Source organism: Eptatretus burgeri, chromosome 2, assembly GCF_056783735.1.
Source record: "Eptatretus burgeri isolate ZD-2024b chromosome 2, Ebu_testis_v1, whole genome shotgun sequence".
In the NCBI taxonomy this organism is placed as follows: domain Eukaryota; kingdom Metazoa; phylum Chordata; class Myxini; order Myxiniformes; family Myxinidae; genus Eptatretus; species Eptatretus burgeri.
The window spans coordinates 92,541,731-92,554,230 of record NC_140962.1 but is presented as its reverse complement, the minus strand read 5'-3'; the positions used below and the strand labels follow the sequence as shown (position 1 = coordinate 92,554,230).

General features: G+C 31.1%; 1 protein-coding gene across 2 annotated transcripts in view; it reads right to left on the bottom strand.

Moving 5' to 3' along the window:
• The window catches only part of LOC147032567 (plexin-A1-like), a 424,700-nt gene that overhangs the window by 87,840 nt on the left and 324,360 nt on the right, over window positions 1-12,500 (bottom strand). The window lies entirely within an intron of this gene.

Below are 12,500 nucleotides of genomic sequence, written 5' to 3'. Positions count from 1 at the left end.
TTCCTTCTTTAATCAGAATTTCATCTTTAATCTGAATTTCCTCTTTAGTTCGAATTTTCTTTATAATTAGAATTTCATCTTCAGTTAGAATTTCCTCTTTACTTTGAATTCTCTCTTTAATCTGAATTTCCTCTTGAGTGAGAATTTCCTCTTTTGGAAAGAATGAATTAAGATTTGGAAAAGAGTCCGTGGAGCTTAGATTTGATGCGAGGTAGGCTAGTGGTGTTCCCATAAACTTGTAAGAATCTAAAAACCTAATACGAGTTATAGGTTTTGTGAATATCATTTTTGAAAATGAAATATACTTTTGACTTGTGTTTGTTATAGCAGAAATATTCCCTGGTGTTTTTGAAAGTTCATTTATAAATAGATGTGTATCATAGTTGGCGCTGTTGTGAAGAAAGACTGGAATAAAAGAAGGTAATTTATAATTAAGATTACAACAGGAATGAGCGGGACCTCTATATTTACCAGTAAGATGACAATGGTCTCTAACTTTAGACTCCTTAATTTCCCCCTCACAAATATGACAGATATTGTTCATTCTAAATTCTAATTTTTCTTCTTTGGTTAATTTCATCGGTTCATTTGTTTCTTTCATTAATTTAGTGAGTCGTATACAATCCTTTTCTAATCGTTTTACAAACTCTTGTGAAGCATTTTTTCCACGATAATGTTCAAGTTTGTTATACTTTTCTCCAACAGATGATTTGATATAATAACAAAAACCACAAGGAATATGTTTTTGATATTTATTTGTATATGGTTCTTTTGGATTAGGAGAAGCAGTATTTATCTTTTTAAGGATACATTCAAAATCAGCGTATATCACAAATGGGTGCATGATAGATTTATTATAATCTTCAAAATAAATCTTTTCACCAGGTTTAGGCATTGTAATTACAGCTGATTTATGATTACTACAATATTTTGAATGTTGTTCTAATCGTTCTTTTGTATGAAATGAATTAAGACATCGCTTACAAGGATATATTTTGTTTGCTGTTCTGAATACCTGAGAAGAGATTAATCTTGATAAATTATTGATGTATGTGTAATGTGAATTCTTTCCAACACTAAAATATAAAAGGTCAATGTGTGTTTCTTCATTTTTATAGTTGTTTGAAATTTTTAATATTTGAATTTTGTTTGTATCCGTTAATCCATATACATTAATAGAAAGATTATTCTTTTTCTCAAATTTAGGAATATCTGTTAATGGCATTGGGAATTTAAAATCTTTAATGTCCAAGGTATTCTCATATTTCATATATTGTTTTACTCTTTCTGAATTACATTTTGGTGGATGTAAGTGAGCAAGAACAGACCAGAGAAAACATTTATTATCATTGTTCTTAATATTAACAACTGCCTTCTTTAGTTTTATTTCTTTTGGTAATTCAATATAAGAAGAAGCTTTAAGAGGGTTTGATTTTAGAATGTGTATATCTAAAAAGATGATTTTTTAATATTGAATCCACTTCCTACCACTGTATTATCAACATCCTCCTCTTGTCTTGATAGTTCTTCATAAACCCCACTATTCAAAAAATCTTGAAATGATGTTATAAAATGAAGATCTGTTCTCATATAAGGAGTTTGTTCTTCATCTTGTCTTTTCATATTCATTTTCACTCCCATATAAAACTTTAAAGTTTTTATTTCTTTTAATGTCTTTTTAATAAATTTTTCAACATCGGGTTTCACTATTTCAATTGATTCAGCTATTGATGATGGACTGGGTTCTCCAAATTGAAAAATCCTTATTTTTATATGCCCTTTAAATGCCTCATCAGTGTTTTTAATATAATAGTCTCCCTTTACTTTAAACTCATTTTTCTTGTGTTTTTGTGATTGAAGATGTTGATTATAACTACTCTTCAAAACATCCTTTGAACAGATATCACAATGTTTTCTTTCCAACTCAAGAGGAGATATTTGATGAAATAGATTAAATGTGTGTTTGTTGGTTCGGAGGTGTTTTCTATAATGTTTATATTCGTGATTACAAACATCGCAGTACGTTGTATTCACCATATTTATAGAATAAAACTTTGCTTAAACTAAAATTTTCTTGATGAAAATTTCGTTTAATTTATAGGTGAATCTGTGCTTAAAAACATTTTATCCTCCAACTTTTTCACTTAATAAATACAATGTTTCAAGACACAAAAGACAAGTTTCAATCAATCTCTTCATCTGTTAAAGATACTGAGAAATATGTCAAGGATGTAAAATTGAACAAAGATAAATATAACAACTATTGGATAAAAACTATTATGGTAAATAATATGAGTTCTTCAATTTCCTTCAGTGGAAGGGCTTTTAGTATACCTGGTAGAACATCAATTAAAGTATCTCTAACAAAAGTTTCTCCTCTCCTTCTAGTAATATATTCAAAACTAGAAAAAGCAATGAAACAAGAAAAAGTATCAAAGAACAAAAACCTTATGGATGAAGCTTTAGAAAGAAAAGATAAGACCATCTGTAATATGCAAGGAGAAATTTGTATTTTTTTCAACAACCTTAAAGATGTAAATCTTGATGAAATAAAGGATGTTAATATATCAGGTGAAATGACATTTCGTTCAATAGTAGTTAACGATAATTTTAAAATTACCTTTAATATAAAAAATGTTGTCGTTGAATCTGATAATGAAAAAAGTATATCGATATCGATGGTAATATACAACTGAAAGTATAGATGAATTTCAGTTTAAGTAAAGTTTTACTTTATAAATATGCTAGACTTTCCTGATTCTCCATATGACAAATTTGAGAATTGTCCTGCGTGTGAAAGACAGGGATTAAACACAGAGTCAAAAGCCTATAAACAATGTATATTCTGTGATTATCTTCTAATTAATGATAATAAAAAATATAAAAAGGAAAATAATTCTTTTAGATTTACACCAAAAATGAATTACTTTACAAGATTGATTAGAGAAATGAATGTAAAGTATGAGGATGATAACACACCTTTCCTTACAAGGGAAGAAACTGAACGTATAAGAGAAATGTTCAAAGGATTGTTGTTGTATATTATTCATGGATGTAATTTTCAGGGAAATATCAACACAAGATATTGTATAAATAAAATAATGGATTATCTTGAAATTAAACCTGAACTTAGGATAAAATATAGAGTTTCTAAAAAAGCCAATAATAAATTAAATAACCTGTTTTTCAAATATATAAATGAATGATTTTTTACCTATTTGGGAAAATAAGATAAAATTTAACAACCATAAAAATCTCCCAAATTCATTAAGATGTCTCATAGTTGGTTCAAGTGGATGTGGAAAAACCTGCTTACTTTTAAAAATGCTCCTCACTCCCAACTTTTTAGATTATGATAATTTAATAATTTTCACAAAGTCGAGTTTTCAACCAGAGTATCAACTACTCTCACAAGGTTTTAATGCTGGTCTTCAAAAAGAAGATATAATAGGTTTATTTAAACGTCAAAAAAACCTAAATGATTATAACATTGAAGATATAATTCAACTATTTTGTGATACACAGAGATGTAAAAAGAAATCAAATCTTATAACTTGTATTCTTAGTGATAATACGGATGATATACCGTCTCCCCAAGATTTGGATAAATCAAAAAAGAACCTCGTTATCTTTGATGATTGTGTTAATGAGAGAAACCAAACGGTAATGGACAGCTACTACACAAGAGGGAGACATTCTTCTTGTAATTGTATTTATCTTAGTCAATCGTACTTTCAACTTCCTCGTCGTTCCATCAGAAACAATGCTAATACTTTTATTTTATTCAAGTTAAATTCAATAGATATCAATAATTTTTGGAGAGATAATTGTTCTACATTATGTAGTAAAAAGAAATTTGAGGATTATATGAAGCACACGACTGAAAAATATAAATATATTGTTGTGAAACAAGATGAGATATTAAGGGATATATTTTTTGTTTTATAAACAATTACATATATAAATGACAACTATTATTATAAATCTTGTGGGTAAATCTGCTTCTGGAAAAAACTTTCATAAATCAAGGTTCTTGTGTAGTACAAATGAGAATATTGTAAATTTACTTAAAAAACACCCCGTGATACGCATTGTATCAACAACAACTAGAGCAATAAGACCTGGAGAAGTAAAAGGTGAAGATTATCACTATATTTCAGTGGAGGAACATATGCGATTGAGGAATGAAGGACAAATATTTGAGGAGGTTTCTCTTGGTACAACAAAATATTCACATTGTAAGAGTGAGTTAAAGAAACTAAAATCTGGTGGTGTTGGGATATTAGAAACTAATCCAGAAGGAACGAGACAAATTATTAAATATCTGAGCGGAGTGAAGATTTTATCATTCGGTTTTGATGTTGATGAAGAAACTCAACACAAACGTATGAAAAGCAGAGATGCAAGGATTAGTGAAGAAGAAATTACAACTCGCATTAATGTTAATAAAGAATTTGATGAAATATTTAAAGAAAAGGATTTATTTGAACACATCTACTTGAATGATGAAGAAAAGGAAAATTTCCCTGTTGATCTTTACAATTCATTAAATGATATTTTACAATAAATAAATGGATACAAAAGAAAGAGCAAGAAGATTTAAGGAACATCAAGAGTTGGTTTCAAAAGTTGTAAAACAACAGGAAGACATAAAGAAGAAACGCAGACAGAAACTAACGGGCGAAGAAGCATTTGAAAAAAAACAAGAGAAATTTTTTAAACCACTTTTAAAAACTTCCCAAGAAAAAATGAAAGATGTTTCCACAGTTCCCACAGTAGAATATACTCCTAGAAAGCTTCAAATGTTAAAAGATTTCAGTCAAATGACGGAGGAAGAATTAGAGCATTTAGGAGAATTAGAATATGATGATGAAGGTTTATTTCAACAACTGGAAGAGATTAATCAACCCCCTGATTATATTGTGAATGCTGTTCAAAACAATGAATATTCAGCGGATTCAAAAACCAAAGCAGGACTCATTCCAACAGAACAACCAGCAATATTTCATCTTGTTCAAGAAAAGGTATTGATATTTAATGATGAATTAAGGTTCTTAAGTTCTGCTCAACCCCTGTTAAACTAACTCCGAGATTAATGTTTCTTCTCACAAAAGATGGAAGACAAGGTTCAACTGTGAGGGATGAATCAAAGTATATTGATAAACCATTGGATATGGAAAATAATGATGATAGAGTATATATTGATTTGCTGAACACTCTAAATTATAAGGTTATTCTTTCTGGTAAAAGTAGGAAGAATGAGAAGGAGAAACACATTATTCAGGCTTTAAGTATCCTTGGTTCAGGTATTAGTTTTCTTCCAAATGACCCATCGCAATTAGTTAATAGACTGTTATTGTTGTTCGGCAGTAAGAAGGCTGGAAATAACAATTGTTTTAATGAAGCATCAGCCATTTTAGACCAGTTGATGAACATGAAAATAATTAATAAATCTCAATATAAAGACATTTTAACTCATATTAAATAAGATGAGAAGCACAATCCTGAGTTTTAATTTCACAACAAGCGACCACACATCTTCATTCCCATACCCACTACAACTTGACACAACAAAAGAATATGAGGCATCTTTATTGTCCATGGAGACTTATAATACCTTATTTAATATAACCGAGAAAAAATGACAAGTGTAGGTAAAATCCTGGAAGTGGATACAAAACGATAACAGTCTCCCCCGGAGCATACGAGATTTCTCAAATATCTTCCGAAATTGCTCGTCTTATGAAAGAACAGGGTGATGAACCAAAAAATATTGTTATAAACATTCAAAAACATACTTCAAAATCAACGATTAAAGTTAAAAATAACTACAAGGTTGATTTCACAATTGATAATTCATTTAGAGAGTTATTAGGTTTCTCCTCAAAAAAGATTGAAACTAATGGGACGTTTTACAGTGATAATGTCATTCAAATATCCTCAGGAATAAATTCGGTGTTAATTCACTGTGATTTGATTGATGGTGCTTATAATGATGGATTAAAAACAAATACAATATTTTCATTCAGCGCATACTCAACCCCAATTGGTTATAAATTCAATATGGAGCCTAAAAATTTGGTTTATCTACCTGTGTCAGGAAAAACCATACACAGAGTAAATTTTAGGATAACCGACCAAGATAATCGTGTGATCTCTTTTAATGGAGAAGTTATATCCATCAGAATTCACCTACGTGAAGTTTTTCAATAAATAAATACGATGGTTATTGTGAGGAAGCACGAGTTGGGAAAATATAAAATAATTACAGGGGATGGGATGTTCCTTTCCCGTACTACAAGGGTGAAGGTATGTATCTTGGTAGAGGATACTATAAACCTAAGAGACAAAGGGGTGTTGGACATCAATTTAGAGGAGATGGGATAATTGATACTCTCATGGGTATTGGTTCAACTATTCTTAAACATAAAGACCTAATTGGTTCAACTGCTTCTGCTGTGGGAAATGTAGCAGGTGCTGTAAAGAGTATAAAAGATGCTCAGAAAGAATCTCATAAATTACAAGCAATAAAAGAAATTAAGAAAGGTAAAACTCAGTTGTCCCCCCAAGAACGACAGAAAATAATTCAAATACTTGGATCAGGGTTTCAAAAGTTTTAACATCTTTTTTCCTAAATAAATACAAGTATGGAAGCAATTGATAGTATCTATGATTTGGATGATACTATTATTATCTCAAACTCCACTAAAAAAGAAGATTACTTCAAGGTAAATGCAATAACTGGAACAGACTGGAATACAAATGGTACAAAAAGTTTTGAAATAAATAATCAACAAACCTATTTGAATCTCTCCGAAAGTTTCTTGTTGTGTAAATTTAAATTCACTAAGGCTGGGAATAACACAAACGCTACACTTGTAAATGATTTCTTCTGGAAAATGTTTGATAGTGTGCGATTGTATATTGGAACACAAGAAGTTGAAGCGGTTGATTATGTCTCTGCTGTATCTGAAATGATGAAATTTACACTCTATACATTCAGTGATAGAATGGGAAAGGGGTCTGTCGAAGGTTTTATTCCTGATATGTCAACGGGAACAAACACAGACCCTGGATATATTCAAAGGAAAGGAATGTATAATGATGATACAAAAGCAGAAAATAGTTTTACTGTGGCAGTTCCTCTTAAAGGTATATTTGGATTTTGTGATTATGATAAAGTTCTGTATGGTCTTAAAATTAGATTTCAACTACAAAGGAATGATAATGAAAATAGATTGCTTTTTGGTGTTGGTAATGCTTTTGGTGATCAGAATAAATTTGTAATTGAGGAGATGAGTTGGTATATCAGTGAATATACTCCTAATCTTAAAACAGAAGAGATGTTGAATCGAAGACTTAACTCAAAAAAACCACTCAGTGTATCATACCTCAAAAGAAGATGTCAACACGTTAAACTCAATCAAACTACTTACACGTGGAATTTGGGTGTTCTGGAAGGAAAGCCACGATATCTGTGGATGATTTTTAAAAAGCCAGATGGTGATACTGCGACTGATAAGAATAATGCATTGAGTGATAATGCTAAGGTGAAACAACTTCGCGTTTCTCTAGATGGAACATTTTATCCACGAGATAGATTGGAAATTAATTGGGAAAAAAATGATTTTGCTGAAGCATACAAGTCTTACCAAAAGGTGTGTGAAAGTAATGGAAATAAAGAACCTATTTTGGATATGACAGCATTTAAAAGTTTGTATACAATCTATACGTTTGACCTGAGCGCTCAAAAAGAAACTATAAAGTCTAATCGAGTGGATACTTCCCTATACATTGAAAGAGGAGAGAGTGAAGAAGTTGATACATATTGTTTGCTTTTGGAAGAAACAGAATTGCAGATTAATACAGATAATGGTGTGATGATTAGTCTCACATAATTTTTTGTTAAATAAATGAGTGGCAAAGTACCAACTGGGGTATATGTTAATCAAATCAATCTTCATAAACTATCATCTTGTGTTCAAAATCAAAAGCCTTGTACGATTAACGTTAATACAATTCAGAGAAAAGGAGCAGTAAGAATTGATGTTTTGCTCACAAGAGAACAGGTTAAAATCTTGAATGACACTGGCTCACTTAAAATTAAAATGACAAAACCAATGTTGAAAAAATATTCAATAAGAGAGACGAGTGGAGGATTTCTCCCATTTCTAATTCCTTTATTTGCTGGTTTAAGTGCGGTTGGAGCATTGACGGGTGGTATTTCAACAGCGGTCAAAACTGCCAACGAAAGGAAGGCTCAACTCCAGGCTCAAAAGAATTGGAAAGACATAACAAAGAGTTGGAGAAACAAATTAGTGGAAGTGGTGTAATTGTAGATTTTGCTGAAAAACTTGAAGGTCTGCCTGATAAAGCGAGATTGTTAGTTGGAGATATGCTTTCTTCTATAGCACAAGCAGGTGTAAAATTAACGAAAAGAGGTAATGGATTATATCTTTCTAATAAATAAATGAGCATTGATGAGTGGTTGAAAGAATTTGGAAAGAATACAACATCAAATTTACAACTTGCCAAATATTGTAAGAAATTAAAAATTCATAATGTGGTTATTTGTATGAGAGATGAATTAACAAATGTGTCGAAACATACAAAGAATATTATTATGAACTTAGAAGATAATGATGGGAACGGTTCTCATTGGGTTTGTATTTTTAATAGTCAAGACAAATATTATTTTGATAGTTTTGGTCTTCCACCACCTGTTGAAGTCATAAAATTCTTACAGAATGGTGTTTATCAAACATTTCAAGTCCAAGAATTAAATTCCAAGTGTTGTGGTCAATTATGTCTATATGTGTTATTTCAACTCAACAAAAATAAAAAATTTTATGATATTATTTTTAATCTAATATAAATGACTTATGTTGGTAAAGATGGTTCTATCTTTGGTGTATCTCAAGAACTGGATATTGATTTATCAAATTATTACACAAAGGCACAGGCTGAACGACATAAATATAATATAAACAAAAATATTAACATGAAAAATGCTTATAAATTAAAAAAATTATCCAAGCCCGACTGACGCAAATGACTTGGTGAGATTAAGCGATTTATCACAATATATATATACTTAAATAAAACGGCTGTGTATTCTAAAGATACAGAAGTGTTGATATTATCTCCAGGTCATACAGAATTCACAGTTCGAATTAAAATAAATTTTTATAAAGAAGGGCGTATCGTTTGTATGAGAATAGAACAATGGGGGTATGATATGAATGATTTAGGGTATAATTGGTCATTTAAAATTAACCTCGAAGACCTGGAACAATTAAATCAGTCTCGTAAGGAAGAATATTATCCACTTGGTATCGAGAATGAGTTTTGTGGAGCCACGATTAGTAAACAACAAATAAAAGAATTTAATAAGGGTAAATATAATAATGGTTTTGCCCTTGTTTATCTCATGAAAACAGAAAAAACAGGATTATATATAATAAGTAAGGAAATACAAAATGATTTAACTATGGGAAGATGGGGAGGTGTTTCGTGCCATAATATTATTCTAACATATATTTCTAATACATAAATGACAGCAAGAAGGCTTCAAGAAAATTATCATTTCTGTGTTCAAGCATACCTTCAAGAAAAGGGTATTCGGTATTTTAATAAATATGTTCTACAACATAAGAATGAGGTATTTTCAATAAAAGATTGGCATTATGCTGATGTTGATAAACCAACAACTTTAGATTTAATTAGAATGTTAAATAATGAAAAAATTATAAGGTTAAGAAAAGGTAAGGCTCTTTTAGAAATTCAAAAGAAATTTTATTGGTATCCTGTTGTAAAAAAAATTATTTTGGATACAGGAATAACAAGAAATCCTGAAGAATATATGTATAATATTCTATGGGGTGTAAACGATTCAAGTATAGTAAGGGATGAGGAAGGAGTTGAAGAAGAGAGGGAAGAGGAGGAAAAGGAGGAGGAGGAGAGAGAGAAGGAGGAAAGAGAGAAGAGAGAGAGGGAGGAAAGAGAGAGAATGAATAAATATCAAAATATGGAAACCAGTGAGATTCAAAAAAGAATAGAGGTATTAAAGAAATTAACTTATCTCACCAGGGAGGAATACAAAGAATTAAAAAGTCTATTTACAATACTTCTCGACAAGACTATCGACATCGAGAAGACATGTATTTTAATTCAAGTTTTTTCTTAAATAAATGGAGGAGAGAGTGAAGGCATTTCTAAGGATTCTTTATGTTTTAAAAATTAAGATTCAAATGTGCATGTTGGAAACTAAAAGGTTTTTGCACTCTGCAGAAATTTTTCTCATAAATAAATGAGTTATTGTCTCAAATGTAAAAAGAAAACTAATACTAAAAATATTTCATATATTAAAAGTAAAAATAACAGGGTTATACAAAAAGGTATATGTTCGGTGTGTGGTTCAAAAAAATCAATTTATCTCCAAACACAAACTCGGAGGAGATATACAAAAGTTTTTATCAGGAAGTAAATTTACAACTACTGGAATACCAGGGGAATTACATCTTCCAGGGTATTCTTTCTGTGGTCCAGGCACAAACTTGGATAAAAGATTAGATGAGGCAGACAATCCTAAATCCTGGAGTAAACCAATCAATAGAGTTGATGAAGTGTGCATGAGACACGATATTGATTATGGGAATACCACAATGTTGGAAGAAAAGCATGAAGCCGATAGAGAAATGTTATATAATTTGTCTCTGATACAAAATCCAACCTTGAGAGAAAAAGTTGATAGGTTCATCGTGAAGAAGATGATTAGTGCTAAATTGAAACTTGGACTTGGAAATTCAAAAAACTTATAGGCTCTAATGATGCCATTAAGACTGAAGAGCAATTAGCTGATGAATTACATAAACCAATATTCACAAAGTTTCAGAGAAGGAAAGTTTATTCCAAGGAAGTTGATTATATCTGGTCTGCTGATTTGATTGAACTCAATAATGATAAGGGGTACAAGTATGCTTTAACCGTTATTGATTTGAGGAGTAGATATGCGTGGGTTGTCCCTTTAAAAAACAAAACAGGTAATACTCTTATGTTAGCTTTTCAACAGATATTTAATAAAAGTAAGAGAAAACCTAAGAAATTGTGGACTGATGAGGGTAGAGAGTTTTATAACAAGACATTTATGAATTTTCTAAAAAATAACAGTATTACATTATACAGTACCTTTAATGAAGGGAAGGCAGTTGTTGTTGAACGTTTTAATCGTACCTTAAAAAGAGAGACTATATAAAAAATTCACACAACTCGGTTCACAACAATGGTCATCTTTTATTCAGGATATTGTGGATAAGTATAATGACACGATTCACACGTCAACGAATATGAAGCCATCAGAAACATTTACAAAATTAAAATATGAAAAAGAGATTAATGTCAGAAAACCTAAGTTCAAAGTTGGTGATATCGTAAGAATATATAGGTGGAAATCTCATTTTGAAAAGGGTTTTACTGAACGATGGACGAAAGAACTTTTTAAAATTGTTGATGTAATAGATACAGTTCCTTGGACTTATAAAATATATGATTTGGAAGGGGAAGAGATTTTAGGTTCATTTTATTCACAGGAATTACAAAAGACAAAACTAAGCATATAATACACCTTTGTGGACACTAGAGGGACAAGTCCGAGGTGTGTCAAGGGGGACGTTCTTAGATCTGTGAACCCCAAACACAGAATCCTCAACTGAATAGTCAAGGCTTAACTTTTGTTTGTGTGTGTGTGTGCAATGGGAGCAATAGGTTGGCGCTTCACTCCCTCCTACTATACACCGTTGTGGACACTCGAGGGCCAAGTCCGAGGTGTATAACAGTATATAATGTGTGTCAAGGGGGACGTTCTTAGATCTGTGAACCCCAAACACAGAATCCTCAACTGAATAGTCAAGGCTTAACTTTTGTTTGTTGATGTGTATGTGTGTGTGTCCCAACCCTCACATTCAAAATCTCAACCCCAACCCTCACATTCAAAATCTCAACCCCAACTCAATCCTCGCCCAACACAATGTCTTTTTCAAAATGAGATTTCCACCTATATATATATATTTTTACGTTTTTTTTTTTTTCTTCTTCCAATTCTGTCTTTTAAGGCTTTCAGGTTTGATGACGTAGAAAGAGGGAGTAAGCCTGCACTTTCTTCCCAGAACGAACAATGTATATTTTTTGTTTTTTTTCTCTTCTTCCAATTCTGTCTTTTAAGGCTTTCAGGTTTGATGACGTAGAAAGAGGGAGTAAGCCTGCACTTTCTTCCCAGAACGAACAATGTATATTTTTTGTTTTTTTTCTCTTCTTCCAATTCTGTCTTTTAAGGCTTTCAGGTTTGATGACGTAGAAAGAGGGAGTAAGCCTGCACTTTCTTCCCAGAACTTTCTTGATCTTGCTCCCATCAAGCACCATCCGACAAAGAACTACATCGATAGGTTTAGATCCCAAAGAGTGATAGCAACTCCAAAAGTCTCCAAAATATAAATAAATAAAAT